This window comes from Tachyglossus aculeatus (assembly GCF_015852505.1).
Source record: "Tachyglossus aculeatus isolate mTacAcu1 chromosome 12 unlocalized genomic scaffold, mTacAcu1.pri SUPER_6_unloc_2, whole genome shotgun sequence".
Taxonomy (NCBI): domain Eukaryota; kingdom Metazoa; phylum Chordata; class Mammalia; order Monotremata; family Tachyglossidae; genus Tachyglossus; species Tachyglossus aculeatus.
This window is the reverse complement of record NW_024044829.1, coordinates 10930226-10955660: the sequence shown is the minus strand read 5'-3', so window position 1 is coordinate 10955660 and position 25435 is coordinate 10930226. Positions and strand designations below refer to the sequence as shown.

At 47.5% G+C, this 25435-nt stretch overlaps 1 pseudogene; it reads left to right on the top strand.

Moving 5' to 3' along the window:
- Positions 1–13460: 13460 nt before the first annotated feature.
- On the top strand, positions 13461–17329 carry LOC119921356 (annotated as a pseudogene).
- Positions 17330–25435: the final 8106 nt, after the last annotated feature.

Below are 25435 nucleotides of genomic sequence, written 5' to 3'. Positions count from 1 at the left end.
TTCATTCAGTCTTCCTTCCTTCCTTCCATCCTCCTTCTAACCATTCGTTGGTCCATCCATCCATCCATCCATCCATCCATCCATCCATCCATCCATCTCTCCGCACGGAGCACAGGCTTGGGTGTCAGGGGTAGCAGGTTCTAATCCCCGTTCTGATACTTGTCTGCCATATGGACCTTGGGCAAGTCACTTCACATTCTCTATGCTTCGGTTTCCTCATTTGCAAAATGGGGATTGAGACTGTGAACCCCATGTGGGACAGGGGCTGTGTCCACCTTGATTACCTTGTATCTACGTCAGCACTTAGAACAGTGCTTGACACATAGTAAGCGCTTGACAAAGACCATAATTATTACTATTATTATTATCAATGGTATTTAATTGACCACTGCTCGCTGGGGTTAATGGCCATCACGTTCAGGTCGATCCCGCCATGGTCCTCCCAGGTGTCTGATATATAGTGAGGTCACTGTGTACCTGCAGGGGCAGGGGCTCGGCTCAGGAAGGGAGTCCCCGGGGCGGATGCTGAGTGCCTAGTATCCTGTAAGTGCTCACCAGATATCATTGATTGATCATCATCTGTAGCGTTCATTCAAGCATCATAGCTTTCGGCAAGCATCGTGGCCTAGTGGATAGAGCATAGGCTTGGAAATCAGTTTGACCTGGCTCCTAATCTCGGCTCTGCCATGTGTCCTGGCTGTGTGACCTTGGCAAGTCAATTCATTTATCCGAGTCTCAGTTACCTTATTTGCAAAATGGGGGATTAAGAGTGTGAGCTTAATTTGGGACAAGGGACTGTGATCCAACCTGATTAATGTGCATATACCCCAGAGCTTAGATGAGTGCTTGGTCGACAGTAATACTATCATAACTCATAAGTTGCCTGGAACCTTGGTTTCTTTCATACACGGTGGGCAGAGACTCAGCAATCCATTATATTGTAAACTCCTCCAAGACAAGGATTTCATTTTTACTCTCCCTCTATCGTAGACTGTAAGCCTCAAGCAGACCAGAGACTCTGTCCCAACGTACGTATCCCAGTGCTTGGCTTACAGTAGGAGCAAAATGGGGAATTCAACCACCAGTTCTCCCTCCCTCCTGAGACTGGGGCCCTAAAAGGGACCTAATAATCTTCCATGTACCCCAGGACTTATAATGCTTGACACATAGTACGCACTTAACAAATACCATAATTGTTGTTATTATATTATCTATATTGTATGTTAATATATCTATTCTTATTCTAGTGCTTATAAAAGACTCTAGGTATCTTATTGATTTGCAAATTGTAAAGTAAGGAAAAGGAGCAGGTTTGAGCATACGGTGAGGGATAGAAATTAGTTAAAGTGGTCTCTAGACTGACAGCTTACTGTGGGTAGGAAAGAATTTACCAATTTTGTTGTATTGTTCTCTCCCAAGCGCTGAGTACAGTGCTCTGCACAGAGTAAGCACTCAATAAATACTATCGACTGATTGAATGTGGGTAGGGAACGTGTCTACCGACTCCGTAGTATTGTGTTCTCCCAATCACTTAGTCCAGTGCTCTGCACACAGAAAGCACTCAGTAAATACCATTGATTGATTAATTGTTTGCATATGGGCAGGGAGCTTCTCTGCCAGCCATGTGGTATTGTATTCTCCCAAGTTCTTAGTACAGTGTTCTGTACTGTAAATGCAGAATAATAAATAATTATCACTGATTGATTAATGTTGTCTTCTCGTTTGTGACAGGTTTAGGGATAAGGAGGAAGTCATAATTAAGTGTTGGCCTATCGGAAGCATAAGACCAGTAATGACACATTCCCTGCACACAAAAGAGCTTTATACTGTGATCAATCAATCAGTGGTATTTATTGAGCCCTGATTGGGGTGTAGAGTACTGTTCTAAAGCACTTGGAAAATTACAATAGAGCAGAGCTTCTAGGCATGTTGCCTGCTCACAAGCTTACGGTCAAAAGGGGGAAGCAGACATTAATAAAAATAAAGGAAAGGGGAGGTAGACATAGAAGTATTTACAGAAGAGCAAACTAGAGAGGTAGTGGTGCAATGGAGTGAACAATATACATGCCTAGGAGGAGTATCAGTCGGTCCATGATGGGTAGAGATGGATGGGTTTGTCTGCCTGAGAGTTAACTGTGAAAAGCTCGTTGGAGGAGACGGGCTCTTGTGTGGGAATTGGAACGTGGAAGGATTGTGGTCTGCCAGGACGAGCAGCATGGCGGAGTGGATAAACCACGAGTCGGAGAGTCAGAAGGTCATGGGTCCTAATCCCGGATCTGCTACTTGTCTGCTGTGTGATCTTGGACAAGTCACTTCACTTCTCTGGACCTTCAGTTCCCTCATCTGGGAAATGGAGGTTGAGACTGTGAGCCCCACGTGGGACAAACCCAATTTGCCTGTATCCACCCCGGCGCTTAGTACAGTAACTCACACATAGTAAGCGCTTAGCAAACACCATAATTATTTTTTGAACGGGTGGGGGTTCTAAGGTGGGGGAACAGCACGAGGGGAGAGACGTGGGAGTAATAAGAGTGAGACAGAGCTAGAAGATTGGCCAGGGATGAATTAAAAGAATATGTTGGGGAATAGAAGGTGAGACGAATAGATATGAAAGGAAGAGGAGCTACTGGATAGGCATAAAAAGATAGGGAGGAATCTGACTAGTTCATAATAACAACAATAATAATGATAACAATGGTATTTATTAAGAATGTACTACCTGATAAGCACTGTAGTAAGTGCTGGTGTAGATACAAGTTAATCAAGTCCCTCATGGACCTCACAATCTAAATAGGAGGGAGAACAGGTACTGAATCCCCATTTTGAAAATGTGGAAACTGAGGTCCAGAGAAGTGAAGTAACGTGCCCAAGGTCACACAGCAGGTAAATGGCAGAGCGGAGATGAAAAACCAGGTCCTCTGATTCCCAGGTCCGAGCTCTTTCCACTAGTCTGCGCTGCTTCTCAAATGGTTTGGAATTAGGTGACTACTATCCTTGCAGATATTTGCAATGAAATAGACACCTAGGAGTCAGGAATGGTTTCTGTGTTGACCTGAACAGAGGCAGGTACACTGAGCGAGATGAACACCGTGATTAGCTTGTAACTATCCTAGAACTTAATACAGTGCTTGGTACGTAGTAAGAACTAAGCAAATACTATAAAAAACCCAAAATCTGAGATTTCCCTCCAACACCAAGATTTTCTCCTTTGTGCACTTTTCTCTGGATTCTTATTTACGTTCGTATTTGAATCTGCCTCCCTTTTCTAAGTGTCCTTAGGCAGTCAATGTCAATTTCCAGAAAATGACCAGTGTCACTGTGAAGACAGAATTCCTGCTGCTGTGATTGTCAAGATCCGCCCTTTCCTCTCCATCCATACCACTACCCTGCTCATTCAAGCTCTCATCCTATCCCGTCTGGACTACTGCATCAGCCTTCTCTCTGATCTCCCATCCTCGTGTCTCTCCCCACTTCAATCCATACTTCATGCTGCTGCCCGGATTGTCTTTGCCAGAAACGCTCTGGGCATGTTACTCCCCTCCTCAAAAATCTCCAGTGACTACCAATCAATCTGCGCATCAGGCAGAAACTCCTCACCCTGGGCTTCAAGGCTGTCCATCACCTCGCCCCCTCCTACCTCACCTCCATTCTCTCCTTCTACAGCCCACCCCGCACCCTCTGCTCCTCTGCCGCTAATCTCCTCCCCGTACCTCGTTCTCGCCTGTCCCGCCATCGACCCCCGGCCCACGTCATCCCCCGGGCCTGGAATGCCCTCCCTCTGCCCATCCGCCAAGGTACCTCTCTTCCTCCCTTCAAAGCCCTACTGAGAGCTCACCTCCTCCAGGAGGCCTTCCCAGACTGACCCCCTTCCTTCCTCTCCCCCTCGTCCCCCTCCCCATCCCCCCATCTTACCTCCTTCCCTTCCCCACAGCACCTGTATATATGTATATGTGTTTGTACATATTTATTACTGTATTTATTTATTTATTTTACTTGTACATATCTATTCTATTTATTTTATTTTGTTAGTATGTTTGGGTTTGTTCTCTGTCTCCCCCCTTTAGACTGTGAGCCCACTATTGGGTAGGGACTATCTCTATATGTTGCCAACTTGTACTTCCCAAGCGCTTAGTACAGTGCTCTGCACACAGTAAGCGCTCAATAAATACGATTGATGATGATAATGATAAAGTTCGGGAGCTGCAGCTGGTCAGCGTTGCGCTGTTTCTCCTGGCGGTCCTGACAGTAAATCTCCTCATCGCCCCCATAACCACCCTCTACCAGCCCCTCCACAACCCCATGTTCTTCGTCCTCAGGAATCTGTCGGTTACCTCATCTGGACTCGACCTCTGCCTCAACTCTGTCATCCTCCTCAAATCCATACACAACTCCCTAGGCAATGATAACTCCCTCTCCTTCCTAGGCTGCATCGGTCAGTTTTTTATATGGATCTGGTTTATGGCTTCTGAGTATTTCGTCCTCATGGCGATGTCCTACGACCGCTACGCCGCCATCTGCCTCCCCTTGCACTACAACGTCATCATGGATCAAGGTGCCTGTGGGAAGATGGTTGCCGCCTCATGGCTCAACGGAGGACTGAATGGGGTCTTGTTTTCATCTTCGACCTTCTCCATGTCCTTCTGCAGGTCTACCATTGTCCCCCAGTTCGTCTGTGACGTCCCCGCTATGCTGATGATCTCCCGCTTCGAGGACCATGTTGTCACGGGCTTGGGCATGATAACAGTTAGTCGTCGTCTGCTTCGTGCCCAACGTCATCTCATGCATCCTCATTTCCTGGGCTGTGCTGAGGACGACGGCAACTGAGGGCGAGGCCAAAGACTTCTCCACCTGCCTACCTCACCTCACTGTCGTCATTACTTTTTTTTTCTACCGGGACTTTCGTTTACCTCAAACCGCCCTCGGACACCCCCTCGAGGCGGGACCTGCTGGCGTTCGCTTTCTACCTGCACAGTGGTGCCCCCAGCCCTCAACCCCTCTTCTATAGCGTAAAGAATAAAGATGTGAAATCTGCCCTCGGGAGGGTCCTAAAGGGTACACTCTCCCAGCTCCCTCTCTAGAATAAAATGTGTGCTTCTCCATTCCAGTGATCCCAACCGTTCTCATTAGGATTTCCAAGGATTTGTCCAGATTTGCAGCCATCCTTCAGGTCTAAAGACAGAGTCCCAACAGGGAAGGTTTTCCTATGTGTGCTGCTGTGGCTGAGAAGGCCCTTATTCATGTTCAGGATTTAGAGAACTTTCCTTGATCCCGTATGGGAAAAATGCAAGGTACTCCTGTAGATTGTAAACTCTATGCGGGCAGGGAACATGTCGACGAACTTTATTGTACTGTACTCTTCCAAGCACTTAGTACCATGCTGTGCACATAATAAGCATTCAATAAATACCGCTTCTTGATCGTTTCCTTTAGACAGTGCTCCACACAGAATAAGTGCTCAGTAAATCCATTGACTGATTGTCTGATTGATTGATTAATATCTGAATCCTTCTCTAGACTTTTAAGTATATTGCTCTAATAATATAATAATAATTTTGGTATTTGTTAAGTGCTTACAATGTGTAAAGCACTGTTCTAAGCGCTGGGGAGGATAAAAGGTGATCGGATTGTCCCAGGTGGAGCTCACAATCTTAATCCACATTAGCGGGATTTGAATCCATGACGTCTGACTGCTAAACCCGTGCTCTTTCCACTGAGCCACGCTTCTTCTCTAGACTTGTAAGCTAACTGTGAAGAGGGAATATGTCTACCAACTCAGTTATATTCTACTCTCCCAAGTGCTTACTACAGTGCTCTGCACTTAGTAAGCACTCAGTAAATACCATTGATTGATCGATTGCTTTGTACAGTGCTCCACACAGAGTAAGTGCTCATTAAATACCATTGCTAACTTGTCTGATTGATTAACATCTGTATCCTCCTCTAGATTGTAAGCTTATTGTGGGCAGGGAATGTGTCTGCCAACTCAGTTATACTGTACTCTCCCAAGAACCTATTACAGTGCTCTGTACATGGAAAGTGCTCAGTAAACACCATTGATTGAATTATCTTTCATTCAATAGTATTTATCGAGGGCTTATTGTGTGCAGAGCACTGTACTAAGCGCTTGGGAAGTACAAGTTGGCAACATATACAGACGGTCCCTACCCAACAGCGGGCTCACAGTCTAGAGTTATCGATCGATTAAGGTCTCTATCCCCCTCTAGCCTGTAAGCTCACTGTGGACAGAAAACCTGTCTACCATCTCTGTATTACTGTGTAATCCCAGGCACTTAGTACGGTGCTCTGCACACAGTAATCGCTCAGTAAAGACCATGGATTGATTGACCGATTATTTGATGAGGTGGGGTGAGCAGGGCCAGAGACAGGAGGTATAGAAGAGGGTACCAAGACCCAAGAGACACGGTTGTCTTTTCCCCAATTCCTGGACGTCTGCCCCAAACAACTGACAACAGTTCAACTGTATCAGATCAGCAGTTACCCTTCATACCGATATATGATTTTACACTCCCAATTCTTACCTATACATAGATTACCAATAGTATATTCAGTTAGTAATGGACCTACTTCATCCTGGCATTGGCACCCCTCTCTGTAATATCCTCTCGTTCTCTGAGGAGATTCACTGGTGTTAACTCTCTTCACTAAGTTGTGAACTTCTGGAGGCCAGAACATGCATGTCTTCTTTCTTTTGTAATTTGTTAAGTGCTTAGTATGTGCAAGACGTACTACTAAGTGCTAGAGTAGATACAATACAAATCAGTCGGTCAGTTGCTCATTTGCATTTATTGAGTGCTTATTGTGCGCAGAACAGTGTGTTAGGTGCGTAGGAGAGTACAATGATACAGTATGAAAGATGCTTTCCCTGTCCACAACGAGCTTACAGGCTAGAGGGGGAGACAGACGTTAATATAAATAAATACTGGATATGAGTATAAGTGCTGTGGGGCTGGATGAAAGAAGGGAGCAAATCAGGATGGCACAGAAAGGAGTGAGAGAAAAGGAAATCAGGGCATATTCAGTGAAGGCGTTTTAGAGGAGCTGTGCCTTCAATAAGGCTTTGAAAGTGGGGAGAGTGATCATCCATCGCATATGAAGACGAAGGGCATTCCAGCTCAGAGACAGGATGTAGTTGATGGGTAGGCAGTTAAATAGACTAAGTCGTGGTACAGTAAGTAGGTTAGCACTAGATGAGTGAGGTATGCAGGCTGGGTCGCAGCAGTGAAGTGAAGTAGGAAGGGGCAAGCTGATTGAGTGCTTTAAAACCAATGATAAGGAGATTCTGCTTGATGTGTAGATGGAATCCGAAACCAGTGACGGTTCATGAGTAGTGGGGAAACATGGCCTGAACATTTTTTTAGTAAAATGATCAGGGCAGCAGAGTGAAGTATGAACCGGAATGGAGAGAAACATGAGGCAGGGGAGTAAGCAAGGAGGCTGATGCAATCATCAAGGTGGGACAGGATACGTGATTGGATTAATGTGGTAGCAGTTTGGGTGGAGAGGAAAGGAAATTGTTTTATGTATTTCAATGTTTATGCATTATGTCAATCAAATTAAAGTACAACAGGAGGGCAAGATATATTCTTGCAAATAAGGCACGTGCACTTTACCGAAGTTTGACAGGTGCTTGTGAATACCTGGGATCTAAAATGATAAATGGGAAAATGAAATTTCATTGGAAAATCCTCCTGGATGAGTTGGGCTTCCAAGAGGGATTTGTAAATGGGGAGAAATGAGGCTTGGCATGTTTGAAGGAGGTAGGGCTCACCAGGCAAGAGGAAGGGTACAATCCAAGAGTTGTAGGCAGGGAAGTTCAGAACGAGACATGGTAAGAATGTCTGGGGGGATTGGAGAGTATGAGCTGGGTGTAGTGGGAGAAGAGAATGGGTAGGTAAGAGAGAGAGAGCTGATTTAGGGTGGTCCACGGTCTTGGCCTGATATATCTCCAATCTCCAGAGTTGAAACTAAGACCAATTATTAATCATGAAAACGTAATGATGATGAGTCCATTATTGTTGTTCTAGAAACGAGTTTCAGAGTGGGAACTACGTGAGACTGGGAAATTATTTAGGTTGCGACCACAAGCAGCCCACGATTCCGGGCTTCTGAGTTTCCCGGACAGTGAACTGCCTCAGCCAAGCTCCGGGCCAATCCTCCCATGGGGAATCTCCCAGAAAATAACTCGGCCATCGTCTGAGGGGACTGCACAGCCGTCTGGAAAGCAGAAAGGGGGAGGGAGGATACTAACAGCCCCCTCCCCTCACCCAGACCTTTCTCTCACCCCCACCAGCGTCCAGGATCGACGAGGTGGAGTGAGCCTCTCTCTCAGCAGAGGTCGATGCTCCCCAGCCCATGACAGGCCCAGTGATTCCGGAGAGGAGTAGGGGAAGGTGAGGGGACGGGAAGGGAAATTTCAATATAAGCCCAGGATATAACAGGGAATTTCCTGTTCTTTCTTAATAATAATAATTGTGGTATTTGTTAAGTGCTTAACATGTGCCAACACAATACTCAGTACTGAAATAAACATGAAATAATCAGATTGGACATTGTCCCTGTCCCGCATGGGACTCACCGTCTGAAAACCCATTTTAAAACCCCTTAAACCCTCGTTCCCGAGAGGCCCTCCCGCCATCCCACCACGTGGCCCCTGCTGCTCCCGGAAGGATCCTCTCCTCAGAGCGCCCCCATAGACGCCCCCTGCTCTCACCCCCCAACTTAAGCGACCTTCCTTAAAGTGCCCCCATCCCCCCTTTTCCGGGACCAGACTTGACTGACTCCCCGTCCCCGGGAAAAAGGCCCTTGTTATCACCTAGTTATATTAACGACAGTCTCATTCGCACCTACTCAGCCCTCCCATGCTATTTGGCTGTTCACTCCTCTCCCCAGGTATTTCTGCTCCCTGACCCCCCTTAACAGGTCCACCCCACTCCACAACATAATAGTTTGTATCTGCTCTCTGTGACATCATTATCTGCCAATTTTATTACTGCCATTGCATATTAATCGTTAACTACCCCCTGTGATGTCATCGCCTATTTATATCATTGCTACTGTTTTATCGCTTCGGCATTTCAATTGTTAACCTCCCGCTGTACTGTCACTCGGCCTGCTGACCTCACCGTGAACTTTCAATTCTCTTGCTTCCAACTGTCTTTCCCTTTCCTCACCTTCCCCTTCCCCTCTCCCACCCATCTTTTTCCCTCCCTTTCCCCCACCAAGACCACTCCCCCCTCACCCCCTACCAAGGATCCCTCTGTCCCAGCGCCAATCTTCCACTCTTTCCTCCCAGCCCCCTCCCTCCTCTCCTCTCCGCCCCCAACCCCATCCCAGTTTTCCTTTCCCATCGCCACCCCTCTTCCGAATCTCCCCGCCTAGGCCCTCGTCAATTCATCCCAAACCAAACACTCCCACCCCTCGCACCCTTCCCCCTCCCTCCCCTCCCTCGACAGCTACTGCCAAGTGTGGCCTCTGGAACCCCCACTCCGTTATAAGTAAGATCCCTTTCATCCTGGACCTATTCCTTTCCAGCTCTCAACTCCTCATCGCCCTAACTGAAACATGGCTGTCTCCGGACGACACGGTCTCTTCTACTGCTCTCTCCAGTGGAGGCCTCTTCTTCTTCCACTCCCCCAGACTCACCGGAAAATGAGGTGGTGTCGGTTTCCTTCTCGCCCCCCCAATGTCACTTTCGCACTCTCTCTCCTCTCCCTTCCCTTTCCTTGCCTTCCTTTGAAAGCCCACATTATTCTCCTCTACCAACCCATCAAGATTCTTGCAGCCGTCATCTACTGCTCCCCTGGCCCCACCTCCAACTTCTTTAAAGATTCTGACCCCTTCCTCACCTTCCTTCTCTCCTTTTCCATGCCACTCTGATCCTCGGAGACTTCAACATCCACATGGATATCCCTGGTGACTCCTCTGCCTCCCGCCTTCTATCTCTCCTTGACCCTGCCAAACTTTTGCTCCACCCCACCTCACCCACTCACCAACTTGGTCACACCCTGGACCTCATCATCTCCTACCGCTGCACTGTGTCCACCCTCACCAACTCTGAAATCCCTCTCTCTGATCATAACTTTCTCACCTGTCTCCTCACTCACACTCCTTTCCCCTGTAAATCCATATTACTCTCTCACATAGATCTCCGCTCTCTTGACTCCATCCATCTTTCTGAGTGCCTCACTCCCCATCTCGCCTCCATCTCCTCTCTAACCAATCTTGATGATCAGATTACTGCTCTCAAATCTTCCCTTTCTACTCAGCTAGACTCACTCGCTCCCATTTCCCTTCGCCGCTCTAGTACCACTAACCCACAGCCCTGGATCACTGCAACTGTCCGCCTCCTTCGCTCTTATGCTCGAGCTGCCGAACGTTGCTGGCGAAAGTCTAAACACCATGCCAATCTCGTTCACTTCAAGTTTATGCTTTCCTGCCTAACTCAGCCCTCACCTCTGCGAGACAAAACTATTTCTCCTCCCTTATTGACACCCATGCCTATCATCCCCGTCGGCTCTTCCGTACATTCAACTCCCTTCTCAGGCCCCCGGTTCCTCCCCCTCCTACTTCCCTCACCCCCAACGATCTGGCTTCCTACTTCACTAATAAAATTGAATCCATCAGGTCGGAACTCCCCAAAGTTACTGCCCCGCCCTTCTCCAACCCCCCCCGGCTCTCAACGCTCTCCGCTACTCTCCCATCCTTCCCAGCAGTATCCTCAGAGGAGCTCTCCTCCCTCCTCTCAAGTGCTACTCTGGCCACCTGTGCTTCTGAACCCATTCTCTCTCATCTCAGGAAATCTCTCGCTCCGTCCCTTCTCCCCTCCTTAACTTCCATCTTCAACCACTCACTCTCCACTGGTTCCTTCCCCTCTGCCTTCAAACATGCCCTTGTCTCTCCCATCCTAAAAAAAACCCTCTCTTGACCCCACCTCACCTTCTAGGTATCGCCCCACATCCCTCCTACCATTACGTTCCAAACTCCTCGAACGAGTGGTCTACACGCGCTGCCTCGAGTCCCTCAACACCAACTCTCTCCTCGACCCTGTCCAGTCTAGCTTCCGTCCCCTACATTCCACAGAAACTGCCCTCTCAAAGGTCACCAATGACCTCCTGTTTGCCAAATCCAACGGCTCATACTCTATCCTAATCCTCCTCGACCTCTCAGCTGCCTTCGACACTGTGGACCACCCCCTTCCCCTCAACACGCTATCCGACCTTGGCTTCACAGACTCCGTCCTCTCCTGGTTCTCCTCTTATCTCTCCGGTCCTTCATTTTCAGTCTCTTTTGCAGGCTCCTCCTCCCCCTCCCATTCCCTTACTGTGGTGGTTCCTCAGGGTTCAGTTCTTGGTCCCCTTCTGTTCTCGATCTAAACTCACTTGGTGACCTCATTCGCTCCCACGGCTTCAACTATCATCTCTACGCTGATGACACCCAAATCTACATCTCTGCCCCTGCTCTCTCCCCTTCCCTCCAGGCTCGCATCTCCTCCTGCCTTCAGGACATCTCCATCTGGATGTCTGCCCACCACCTAAAACTCATGTCCAAGACTGAACTCCTTGTCTTCCCTCCCAAACCTTGCCCTCTCCCTGACTTTTCCATCTCTGCTGACGGCACTACCATCCTTCCCGTCTCACAAGCCCGCAACCTTGGTGTCATCCTCGACTCCGATCTCTCGTTCACCCGTCACATCCAAGCCGTCACCAAATCCTGCCGGTCTCAGCTCCGCAACATTGCCAAGATCCGCCCTTTCCTCTCCATCCAAACGGCTACCCTGCCCGTTCAAGCTCTCATCCTATCCCTTCTGGACTACTGTATCAGCCTCCTCTCCGATCTCCCTTCCTCTCGTCTCTCCCCACTTCAATCCATACTTCACCCCTCTGCCCGGATTGTCTTTGTCCAGAAACGCTCTGGGCATGTTACTCCCCTCCTCAAAAATCTCCAGTGGCTACCAATCAACCTGTGCATCACGCAGAAACTCCTCACCCCCGGCTTCAAGGCTCTCCGTCACCTCGCCCCTTCCTACCTCACCTCCCTTCTCTCCTTCTACAGCCTAGCCCTCACCCTCTGCTCCTCTGCCGCTAATCTCATCACCGTGCCTCGTTCTCGCCTGTCCCACCGTCGACCCCCGGCCCACGTCATCCCCGTGGCCTGGAATGCCCTCCCTCCCCTCATCCGCCAAGCTAGCTCTCTTCCTCCCTTCAAGGCCATACTGAGAGCTCACCTCCTCCAGGAGGCCTTCCCAGACTGAGCTCCCTCCTTCCTCTCCCCCTCCTCCCCCTCTCCACCCACCCGCCTTCCCTCCTTCCCTTCCCCACAGCACCTGTATATATGTATATATGTTTGTACGCATTTATCACTCTATTTATTTATTTATTTTACTTGTACATATCTATTCTATTTCTTTAATTTTGTTAACATATTTTGTTTTGTCCTCTGTCTCCCCCTTCCAGACTGTGAGCCCACTGTTGGGTAGGGACCGTCTCTATATGTTGACAACTTGTACTTCCCCAGCGCTTAGTACAGTGCTCTGCACACTGTAAGTGCTCAATAAATGCGATTGATTGATTGATTGATTGATTGATTGATTGATTTTGTAGATGAGGAAACCGAGGAACAGAAAATTTAAGTTATTTGCCCGAGGTCGCCCAGCAGGTACGTGGCAGAGTCGGGATTAAGAGCAACGTCCCCTAGACTCCCAGGACCATCCTCTTCCCAGTGGGCTGTGCTGCTACTCCAATTACGTAGAATTATGTGAACACAATCTTTGCAGATGTTTGCAAATGGAATAGACTTCTAGGAGTCAGGAATGGTTTCAGTACCGTCCTGAACCAAGGCGGGATACCTGGAGGAGATGAACAACCTTATCAGTGTTTAGTACGGTGTCTGGAACATAGTGAGCATGAAGAATGACCATAAAACCTCCGAGATTCCCTCCAACCTAAAGATTATCTCCTCTCCTGTGCACTTTTCTCTGGAATATTATTCTAATCCCTATCTTTTCTAAATATCATTAGGCAGTCAACGTCAATTCCTGGAAAATGACCGATGTCACCGTGAAGACAGAATTCCTCCTGCTGGGATTCTCGGAGGTCCGGGAGCTGCAGCTGGTTCAGGCAGCGCTGTTCCTTCTGGTCTACCTGGCGGCCCTGACGGGGAATCTCCTCATCGTCTCTGTGACCACCTTCGACTGGCGCCTCCACTCCCCCATGTACGTCATCCTCAGGAATCTGTCCGTCCTCTACCTCTGCTACATCTACGTCCCCATCTCCAAAACCACCCACTAATCCCTGACCAACAAGATATCCAACTGCCTAGCGGGCTGTGCCGTCCAGGTCTTCTCCGTGGTCTGGTTTGCCGGCTGAGAGCTCTCCGTCTTCATGGTGATGTCCTACAACCGCTATGCTTCCATCTTCCTCTCCCTGAGCTACGAGGTCTTCATGGCTCAAGGGGCCTGCGGGAAGATGGCCACTACCTCCTGGCGCAGCGGGAGCCTGTTTGCAGGAATGTGCTCAGCAGGAACGTTCTCCCTGACCTTCTGCGGGTCCAGCACCATCCCCCAGATGTTCTGTGACGTCCCCCTTCTGTGACGATCACCTGTTCCGAGAAGCACATCGCCATCAAGGCGAGTGTACTGTGAGCCCACTATTGGGTAGGGACTGTCTCTATATGTTGCCAACTTGTACTTCCCAAGCGCTTAGTACAGTGCTCTGCACACAGTAAGCGCTCAATAAATACGATTGATGATGACTGTAATTTTGGGGCAGTTATAGCTGTCGTCTGCTTCATTTCCATCTTCTTCTCATACTTGCTCATCTTCCGAGCCGTGTTGAGGATGCTCCGCCAATTGTCAGCTGTGTGACTTTGGGCAAGTAATTTAACTTCTCTGTGCCTCAGTTACCTGATCTGTAAAATGGAGATTTAGACTGTGAGCCCCCCGTGGGACAACCCGATCACCTTGTAACCTCCCCAGCGCTTAGAACAGTGCTTTACACATAGTAAGCGCTTAATAAATGCCATCATTATTATTATCCATCCATCCATCCATCCATCCATAGCACGGGCCTGGGAGTCAGAGGTCGCAGGTTCTAATCTCAATTCCACTACTTGTCTGCCCTGTGACAGGGGCAAGGTACTTTACTTCAGTTCCCTCATCTGCAAAATGGGTTATAGAACAGTGCTTTGCACATATTAAGCACTTAATAAATGCCATCATCATCATTATTATTGGCACTGTGAGGCCCATGTAGGACAGGGACTTTGTCCAACCTGATAACCCTGAATCTACTCCAGCACTTAGAATAGTGTTTAACACAGAATTAAGTGCTTAACGAAGACCATAATTATTACTGTTATTATTACCAGTGATATTTATTGACCTTATTCTGAATACAAAGTAATGTAGTAAGCTCTCAGGAGAGGTGAAAAGAGAAATGAATTGTTCCTGCTCTCCAGGAGATTATGATCTAATGGGGAGATAGACAAAGGGTAAATTACGTAGAGGAGGAAGGAGAGAAGGGAAAGATGAGAAAGAGGATGAACGCTTGATTCAAGAGTAAAGTTTATATAGCCAGTATGAACAGCACTTAAAACGGAGTTTCAATCAGGACTAATCAGAAGAAGCAGCGTTGCCTAGTGGATAGAGCACGAGCCTGGGATTCAAATGGACATGGGTTCTGATCCCGGTTTTACCACAGGTCTGCTGTTTCACATTGGGCAGTGTCGCTTGAATTCTCCGTGTCTCAGTTCCCTTTTCCGTAAAACATGGTTTGAGATGTGAGCCCAACGGGAAACGTGGGCTCTTTCCAATCTGATTAGCTTGTATATACTCCAACACTTAATATAGTGCCTGATATATAGTAAGCGCTTCACAAATACCAAAAGAACAAGTTACGATTGGCTGATTAACTGACAGATTGAGTGTCTCAGGTTTTGAATTAGACAAGGGTTATTCAAATCACGGTGGCTAAAGACTGTCGTTGACAACAGGAATCGGTGGGACGATGGGATTCAGATGCTGCTGTTGCCACGGGAACCCCGAGGGCGGATACCATCGCTGATGTTGCAGAGACCGGGCCCTTGTCCCCCAGGAGCCTCAGAAACCAAGTGACCAGAGGGTGCGTGGCTAGTCCAGGCCACGAGGTCCCTCAGCAGGGCCCCGAACCACCCTCCAGGGATCTATCTCCCTCAGAGCAGCTCCTGTTTTATCTACAGGGACGGGGCCCTGTCTGGAGAGATTTTCAGGGTCTGAAGGAGAGCAGAGAGGGATCGAGGGCTCCTCTCTGTTCCTTCCTGGCTGACCGAATCCAGGAGTCTGAGGGGAAAGAGGGGACCAGCCCAGCCCTGCCGAGGTCAGCGACCCCCAGCCCCACGCTGCCTTGGTGAGAGTGACCAGGGGTAAGTGAGATGAAGGGAAAGGGGGGTGACGAGGATGAGGATGGAAGTGAGGGAGCCAGAATGTGGCCTAATTTGGGTTCGGAACAAGGCCGGGGCCACTAACACAGATGACTTAATTACGTCCCCCCCCTCCGCCCCGCGCGTCCCTGAGGCCCCGGCGGCGCCTGCATCCCGGTGTGGGGAGCGTCCCGCCGGCATCGGCCGGTCCCTCCCCTACCCCCAGCCGCCATCTGGCGCAGCAAGGCCGAGGTAGAGCGTTACATCACGTCAGCGCAGGGGGCCGCCCCCTCCCCTCGAGAGAAGTCAATGAAAGGTTTCCTTTTCGCTAAGATGTATTATGAAGCCAAAGAATATGACCTGGCTAAAAGGTACATATCGAATTACCTTAATGTGCAAGAGCTAGATCCCAAAGCCCATAAATTCCTGGGCCAACTGTATGAAGCAGAGGAAAACCTAGACAGAGCCGTCGGATGCTACAAGCGTTCAGTAGAATTAAATCCCACACAAAAAGATCTTGTCCTGAAGATTGCAGAATTGCTGTGTAAAAACTACCCGGCCGATGGAAGAGCGAAGTACTGGGTTGAGAGAGCTGCAAAACGTTTCCCTGGAAATACCTCAGTCTACAGAATGAAGGAACATCTTTTAGATTGTAAAGGTGAAGATGGATGGAATCAACTTTTCGACCTAATCCAGTCGGAGCTCTACGTGAGACCCGATGATGTGTACGTGAACATCATACTGATCGAGTTGTATCGAGCAAATAAAAGACTGAAAGATGCTGTGTCTCATTGGCAAACGGCAGAGAAAAGCACATCATTGCGAAGAAGCTTGGAATGGAATTCGTGTCTCGTTCACACACTTAAGGAGTATCTGGAATCTCTGCAGTGTCTGGAGTCCAATAAAAGCAACTGGCGAGCAACTAATAAAGATTTACTTCTGGCTTACGCCAACCTCACACTGCTTACCCTTTCCACAAGGGATGTGCAAGAAAGTCGACGGTTACTGGAAAGCTTTGACGCGGCCCTTCAGTCCGTGAAATCCTTTGAGAGTGGGACCGATGAGCTTTTGATCACTTTCTTGGAAATGAGAGGTCACTTCTGAATGCACGCCGGGACTCTGCTCTTGAAAATGGCCCAGCACAGTGAGGTGCAGTGGAGAGCGCTGGTCGAATTGGCAGCTCTGTGCTATCTCATAGCATTTCAAGTTCCAAGACCAAAGACCAAACTCATAAAGGGCAATGAGGCGGGACAAGACTTGCTGGAAACGATGGCCTGTGATCGGCTCAGCCAGTCAGGAAATATGCTGTTAAACGTAAGTCGCGGCAAGCAAGATTTCATCAAGGAAGTTGTGGAATCATTTGCCAATAAGAGCGGGCAATATGCTCTGTTTGATGTCTTGCTTAACAATGTCATCTAAGGACAGATCTTTCCTGGGCAGCGATGATATTGGAAACGTCGGCGTGCAGACCCCGGATCCTACTGAGCTGGCTAGATATGATATCGGTGCCATTCGAATGCACAACGGCAGTCTCCAACACCTCACTTGGCTTGGCTTACAGTGGAACTCAATGTCCACCTTACCTGCGATCCGCAAGTGGCTAAAGCAGCTCTTTCATCACTTACCCCAGGAGACCTCAAGACTGGAAACCAATGTTCCTGAGTCAATTTGTATATTAGATCTAGAAGTATTTCTGCTTGGAGTAGTATTTACCAGCCACTTACAATTGCGGGAGAAATCGAGTTCTCAATTCAGCGTACACCAGCCTCCCTGCTTGCCCTTGCCCGTGTGTAAGCAGCTGTGTACAGAACGACAGAGGTCATGGTGGGATGCCGTCGTCAGTCTCATCCAGAGAAAAGCAACGTATTTCGTTTGCCGGGAATACTCTGTGGCCCCCTTAATTTGGGGAGGATGAGATTAACACTAGAGTTCTGGTTTTACACTCATTGTATATAATAATATGTTTGGTTTTGTTCTCTGTCTCCCCCTTCCAGACTATGAGCCCACTGTTCTGTAGGGACTGTCTCTATATGTTGCCAACTTGTACTTCCTAAGCGCTTAGTACAGTGCTCTGCACACAGTAAGCGCTCAATAAATATGGCTGATTGATTGGATTGGATTAGGCTTGTAGGAGGAATCGTGTTTTCCAGTTCAGTAACCACGAACCATTACACAAGTCTCCTCCTTCCTCCTCAAACCTCGCTACCATGCCAACCACCAACCGGGATACGGTGCTCCAGCACAGTGTCACGGACAGTCACTTCGGCCTTTAGTGGTTCCCAGAATCCCTTGAAGTGAGTAAATGACAAGTAGGTCTGAGAGAGTGCGACCGGCTTTGGACCGCCACCAGCAGTATCAGAAATTGCCCCTTGTAAGAGTTATTCCCAAATGTTCGAAGGAGTCCAATAGTGGGAAAGGTTGTAATTTCTGACCTCAAGAACCTTCCACTCCACCAGGCTAGGTTGACACAATATGTTACTATCAATCAATCTTGAATCATAGTTATTGAGTCCTTACTGTGTGCACTAAGTCCTTGGGAGAATAATAATAATAATAATAGCAGTATTTGTTAGCTCTTACTCTGTCCCAAACATTGTCCTAAGGGCTGGTGTAGATACAAGTTAAGCACAGTCCTTGTTCCACATGGGGCTCAACGTTTTAACCTCCATTTTACAGATGAGGTACCCGAGGCTCAGAGAAGTTAAATGACTTGCCCATGGTCACACAGCTGACATGAGGCGGAGCCGGAATTACAGCCCAGGTCCTTCTGATTCCTTCTGAATGCCAAGCCCATGGTCTATACACTTTAGAACACCATAAAAGACACATTTCCTGCACCTTCTAGAAGGAAAGAGAGAATGGAAAGTTGAATATGCAATTATTGCATGCCATTTTACAGATGAGGAAACTGAGGTCCAGAGAAGTTAAGCGACTTGACCAAGGTCCCACAGCAGTAAAGGGACAGAGGAAGAATTAGCACCCTAGGCCTCTGACTCCCTCTAAGCTATGCTTGGGAGAGTACAATAGAACAGAGCTGGTAGATGTGTAGGCTGCCTTCAAGGAGTTCACAGTCAAGACGAGAACTCCTGGACCCATGCTTTCGTCATTGAATGAGGATGGAAATGGGTTGTGTCGCGCTCGAGGTAGGTGAAGTAGGTTTAGAGAGCTGGACAATGAATCAGGAAAGCTGGTTGGAGGAGGGGGGATCTTAGCAGTGCTCTGAATTCGGAAAGAACTGTGTTCTCTCTGATTTTGAGTGGATAAGGGAAGGTGTTCCAGGCTAGGATAGAAATGGAGAGATGATAATGAGTAACAATTAGAAACTTGCTTTGAGAACTGAGAAGACGAATTGAACGATGGAAGGGGGATGAAGTGCAGTCATAGGGTGGAGAGCCTTCAAGCCAATTGTGAGTTTTCGTTGCTTGTGAAAAGACACAACTTGTCATGAGAGGAGGTTGAGGAGAGGAGCCATGTAGGTTGAGGAGAGGAGCCATGTAGGCTGAGCGATGCTTTAGGAAAGGACTAGATGAATGATTAGGTATGCTTGTTTTTGTGTGACTACAAGTGTGAATGCAGATTTGTGAACAAATGGAATCAGTTTGGTGTAAACATGGGTTTCATTTTTGTTGTTTGTTTTATGGTATCGCCAAGGAATTATTATATGCCAGGTAGTTCATTCATTTCATTCATTCAATCGTATTTATTGAGCGCTTAATGTGTGCAGAGCACTGTACTAAGCGCTTGGGAAGTACAAGTTGGCAACATATAGAGACGGTCCCTACCCAACAGCGCGCTCAAAGTCTAGAAGGGGGAGACAGACAACAAAGCAAAACATATTAACAAAATAAAATGAACAGAATTGTAAATATGTACAAGTAAAATAGAGTAATAAATATGTACAAACATATATACAGGTACTGTGAGGAGGGGAAGGAGGCAAGGCAGAGGGGAGGGGGAAGAGGGGGACATGAAGGAGGGGGAACAGTCTGGGAAAGCCTCCTGGAGGAGGTGAGATCTCAGTAGGGTTTTGAAGGGAGGAAGAGAGCTAGCTTGGCGGATGTGTGGAGGGAGGGCATTCCAGGCAAGAGGAAGGACATGGGCCGGGGGTCGACGGCAGGACAGCGAGAACGAGGCACTGTGAGGAGGTTATCAACAGTGGAGCAGAGGGTGCGGGCTGGGCTGTAGAAGGAAAGAAGCGAAGTGAGGTAAGGAGTGGTGATGGAGAGCCTTGAAGCCGAGAATGAGGAGACTTTGCCTGATGCGTAGGTTGATTGGTAGCCACTGGAGACTTTGAGGAGGGGAGTAACATGCCCAGAGCGTTTCTGTACAGAGATGATCTGGGCAATAGCATGAAGTATAGATTGAAGTGGGGAGAGACAGGAGGATGGGAAATCAGAGAGGAGGCTGATGCAGTAATCCAGTCGGGATAGGATGAGTCATTGAACCAGCAGGGCAGCGGTTTGGATGGAGAGGAGAGGGCGGATCTTGACAATGTTGCAGAGGTGAGGCCGGCAGGTTTTGGTGACGGCTTGGATGTGAGGGGTGAACGAGACAGCAGAGCCGAGGATGACACCAAGGTTGTGGGATTGTGAGACGGGAAGGATGGTAGTGCTGTAAACAGTGATGGGAAAGTCAGGGAGAGTGCAGGGTTTGGGAGGGAAGATGAGCTCAGTCTTGGACATACTGAGTTTTGGTGGTGGGCAGACATCCAGATGGAAATGTCTTGAAGGCAGGAGGAGACCCGAGCCTGAAGGGAGGGAAAGAGAGCAGGGGCAGATAAGTGGATTTGGGTGTCATCAGTGTAGAGATAATAGCTGAAGCCATGGGAGAGATTAAGTTCACCAAGGGAGTGGGTGTAGATAGAGAACAGAAGGGGACCAACAACAGACGCTTGAGGAACTTCTACAGTAAGGGAATGGGAGGGGGAAGAGGAGCCAGCAAAAGAGACTGAGAATGAACGGCCGGAGAGATAAGAGGAGAACCAGGAGAGGACAGAGTCTGTGAAGCCAAGGTTGGATAGCATATACTAAGCACTGGGGTAGATACAAACTAATCAGGTTGGATATAGGCCATACCCAATAGCGTTTCTACTGTTTTAATCCCCAATTTAAAGACGAGATAACTGAGACACAGAGAAGGTAAGTGACTGGCCCCAGGTCACACAGCAGACAAGAAAGGGAGAGAGGATTAAAATTCAGGTCCTTCTGTCTACCAGGCTCATGCTCTCTCCACTAAATGGATGGATTTATGTATAAAGGCACTTCTTGTTTAAATATAAAACCACCGAAAAAAAATTCGCAATACTCATGCACATATCTTTATGTTCTCTGACCTCTCCTATCCACTATTCATTTTAGTTTCAGTGTCCTTAATCAAAAATAATACTCTTGATATTTATTAAGCGCTTACTACGTTCCAATCAAATAATTAAGTACTGGGGGAGATTCAGGACTACCTAGTAGAACACAGTCTGTGTCGCACAAGTGATTCACAGACTAAGTAGGGGGAAAAACAGGTATTGGACCCTCATTTTCCTATAAACGGAGGTTTAGAGAAATTGTCATGTTCCCATGGGTACGCTGCCAACAAGTTTTAAAGTTGGGATTAGAACCCAGGTCCTCTGACTCCGATGCCTCATTCTTCCCAATAGCAGCCTGTTTCTACACAGTTCAAAGCTTGGTGCTTCCAATATAATGGAAGTTCTTTGGGGGCAGTGTTGATATGTTCTAATACCGTGAACTCTGTAGGTACTCAGTATACAGAATTGATTGACGTAGTTTTATTCCTTCACCCCCAACATCATTGTCTCTAAACTGAAGTCTTCCCTCTTCCTGTGTAGGGAGTCGACAACGTTCCCCAGAAAGGTTCAATATCTCCACAGTGAACTCAAAGATCATTTTGAATTCAATAACTGTCTCCTCTCCATAGATAATCACCAGCACGTGTCCTATCAATTGCTTCACTCATGCCATCAAATGACTCTAACGTTGGCTCTTCCGGGATCCATTGCAGAAAGTCAAGGCTGCCTCCCAAGAATGCCCAACGTCTCCACGGTGAGGGAATTCCTCCTGCTGGAATTCTCGGAGGTCCGGGAGCCGTAGCTGGTGTTCGCTACGCTTTTCCTCCTGGTCTACCTGGCGGCCCTGACGGGGAATCTCCTCATCGTCCCCATCACGGCCCTCGACCGGGGCCTCCACAACCCCATGTACTTCTTCCTCAGGCACCTGTCCGTCATCGACTTCTGCTGCATCTCCGTCACCGTCCCCAAGTCTGTCAGCATCTCCCTGACCGATCGTAGATCCATCTCCCTCCTGAGCAATGCCGCCCAGGTGTTTTTGGTGTTTCTGTTTGCTGCTTCAGAGCTGGTCGTCCTCAGGGCGATGTCCTACGACCGCTACGCCTCCATCTGCCGTCCCCTGCGCTATGAGGTCATAATGAACAACGGGCCTGTGGAAAGATGGTGGCCGCCTCCTGGTTCAACGGGGTGCTATATGGGATCTGGTTTGCAGCTTCGTCTTTCTCCTTGAGCTTCTGTGGGTCCAACATCATCCAGCAGTTCTTCTGTGACGTCCCCTCCCTGCTGAAGATCTCCTGCTCCGAGGACCACGTCGCCATCGATGTGAGCATCACCGGTGGGCTAGCTTTAGGTGTCGTCTGCTTCGTCTTCATCATCGTCTCCTACGTGCGCATCTTCTATGCTGTGCTGAAGATGCCGGCCTCCGAGAGCCGGGCCAAAGCCTTCTCCACCTGCCTGCCTCACCTCGCTGTCGTCACTGTCTTCCTCTCGACTGGTGTGGTTGACCATCTCAAGCCCGTGTCAGATTCCCCCTCCACTCTGGACCTGCTGGTGTCCGTGTTCTACACCGTGGTGCCCCCGCCCTGAATCCCCTCATCTACAGCCTGAGGAACAGGGACATGAAGGCCACCCTGGGGAGAGTCTTAAAGGGAAGATTGCTCCTCCCTCCTCTAATTGACAAAATGCCTGCTTCCCTTTGCTGACTATCCCATTCCTCATCAAGGTTCTGGCCGTGTGTGTATCCATATAAAGAGCTGTCCAAAGAGAAAGTCCAGCGTCTAAGGATTTGCCAGTGTCTGGGACAGATGTTGATAAGGCGTGTGCGACTGTAAGCCCGGTGTGGGCAGGGATTGTCTCTCTTAATTCTGAATTGTACTCTCCAAGCGCTTGGTACAGTTCTGTGCACACAGTAAACACTCAATAAATATGATTGAATGCATGAATGACAAGTGATTTTGGGGAGTCACCATGGCTTTGTGAAACGAGCATGTGACTGGGAGTCATGAGACTTGAAATGTCTTCCCAGTTCTGCCACCGGCCTGCTGAATGATCATGGTACAGCCACGAAGCCTCTATGGGTCTCTCTGTAAAATCGGGATTCAATAGGTGCTCTCTCTTTCTCTTACAATCTGAGCCCCTGTGGGTCAGGAAACCTTTCCTATCTGACTAGTTTGTTTCTACTCCAGCACCTTAGCAAAGAAATTATTAATAAATTCAATAATGATAATATTGATACTACTACTGATAATAACAATAATGCTATGAATTTTAAGATCACTCTTGGTGGTTATGAAAATCAGAAAATCGGAGGGTAACAAGGGACACAGTCATGGAAACTGTTCCCCACATTTGAATGCCTGTTAACTTGTTTTGATGTCTGTCATTCATTCATCCATACATTCAATCGCATTTATTGAGCACTTACTGTGTGCAGAGCACTGTACTAAGCGCTTGAGAAGTACAAGTCAGCAACATATAGAGATGGTCCCTACCCAACCCTACCCCTCCCTTTGCCCATCCGCCAAGCTACCTCTCTTCCTCCCTTCAAGGCCTTACTGAGAGCTCACCTCCTCCAGGAGGCCTTCCCAGACTGAGCCCCTTCCTTCCTCTCCCCCTCGTCCCCCTCTCCATCCCCCCAATCTTACCTCCTTCCCTTCCCCACAGCACCTGCATATATGTATATATGTTTGTACATATTTATCACTCTATTTATTTATTTATTTTACTTGTACATATCTATTCTATTTATTTTATTTTGTTAGTATGTTTGGTTTTGTTCTCTGTCTCCCCCTTTTAGTCTGTGAGCCCACTTTTGGATAGGGACTGTCTCTATATGTTGCCAACTTGTACTTCCCAAGCGCTTAGTACAGTGCTCTGCACACAGAAAGCGCTCAATAAATACGACTGATGATGATGATGATGAGATGCAATGTGATCAGGTTGTCCCAAATAGGGTTCACAGTCTTATTGGTGGTGTCAAAGGAGAAGTTTGCTTCAAGCAAAGAATCTCCACTTTGTTTTCCCTAGCTAAGGTGGTCTTCAGGGCCACAAAGGGGAACATATTAGATGTAAAAGAGGACATTTGCTTTAAGAGTAAAATCTCCTGCTGCAGTGTTTCTACCTAACGTTTACAAGGCCTGAAAAGACAATATTTGGGGTTGAAAAGGAGAATTTTGCTTCAAGAAGAAATTCACCTCCTGATTTTTCCACCCAAGGTCTTCAAGGCCTCAAATGAGAGTACATGGGGTGCCAAAGCAGAAATCTATTTCCCTGCACATACATCCTCTTCTCCTTTCTCCACCTCTGGCCTTCGAGGTCTTTAAATTGAGAATGAATAACAGAATATTTGAGGCAAAAAGGGAGAAACTTTCTGCATGTAAATTATCTCGTCTTTTCTTTCTCTGCCTGAGGATTTTGAGGCCACTGAAAGAGGGTATTTGAAGTGAAAAAGGAGAAGGTTTGTCTCATGCACACAATCTCCAATTTATGCTTTTCTAAGGTCTTCAAGGCCTCAAAAGAGAATCTTTCTAGGGAAAAAGGAGAAATTTGCTTTACACAAATCATTTCCTGCTTTCATGTTTCTCACTGAGTTCTTGAAGGCCTGAAAAAATGCGATATGGCATTTTTTAAAAAAGATAATTATGCTTCATGCAAAAACTGTCCTGCTTATTTGTCGACCTTAGGTCTTCAAGGCCTTTGAAGGGCATGTGAGAGGTGAAAATGATCCATTTGCTTCATGCAAACAATCTCGGGCTTTAATTCTTTTAGGGTCTTCAAGGCCTTACAAGAGAATGATTTAGGTGAAAATGGAGAAATGCGCTTCCTGTGGCAGATACCTCTCTTGTTCATTACTCCACTTCAGGCCTTCCAGGCTTTTTTACTAAGAATAGAGATTATTTGAGGTTCAAAAGGAGAACTTTGCTTCATTCAAACCATCTCCAGCATTTATTTCTCCATCTGAGGCCTTTAAGGCCTCCAAAGGGAATAGTTGAGGTGAAACCAGAGAAATCGGCCTCATGCAAAACCATCTCTTGCTTTCCTTTATCTAATTAAGTCTCGATAGCTGAAAAGAGGATATTTGAGATGAAAAAGGAGAAATGTGCTTCATGCAAAGACCTCCAGCTTTGATTTCTCTACCCAAGACCTTCCAGGCTGAAAGAGAGTATTTGATGTGAATAAGGAGAAATTCACTTCATCCAAACCGACTCCAGCTTTTACTTCCCTGTCTAAAGTCATTGAGGCCTCAAAAGCAAGTATTTTAGATGAAAAAGGAGAACATTTCCTTCTTGAAAACAACCTCCAACTTTGATTTCTCTATCAAGAGTCTTCAAGGACAGAAAAGAAAATATTTGAGATGGAAAAGGAGAAATTTGCTACATGCAAAGAGTTTGCAGCTTTTATTTCTCTACCAAGGGTCTTCAGGGTGCCAAAAGAGGATATTTGAGGTGGAAAAATAGAACTTTTCATGCCATCTCCCAGATAGCATTTCTGCAACGTCTTCAAGCCCTCCCAAGAGAATATATCTAGTACAAAAGGAGAAATTTCCTTTATGCAAACAATTTTCTGCGCTGAATTTCTAAATCTGATCTTCAAGGCCTGAAAAACAAATTACAGGGTTAAAGTGGGAGAATTTTGCTTCATGAAAATACTGTCCCGCTAATTCATCCGCCTTAGTTCTTCACCGTCTTTGAAGGAGAACAGATGAGGTGAATAATGATCAGTTTT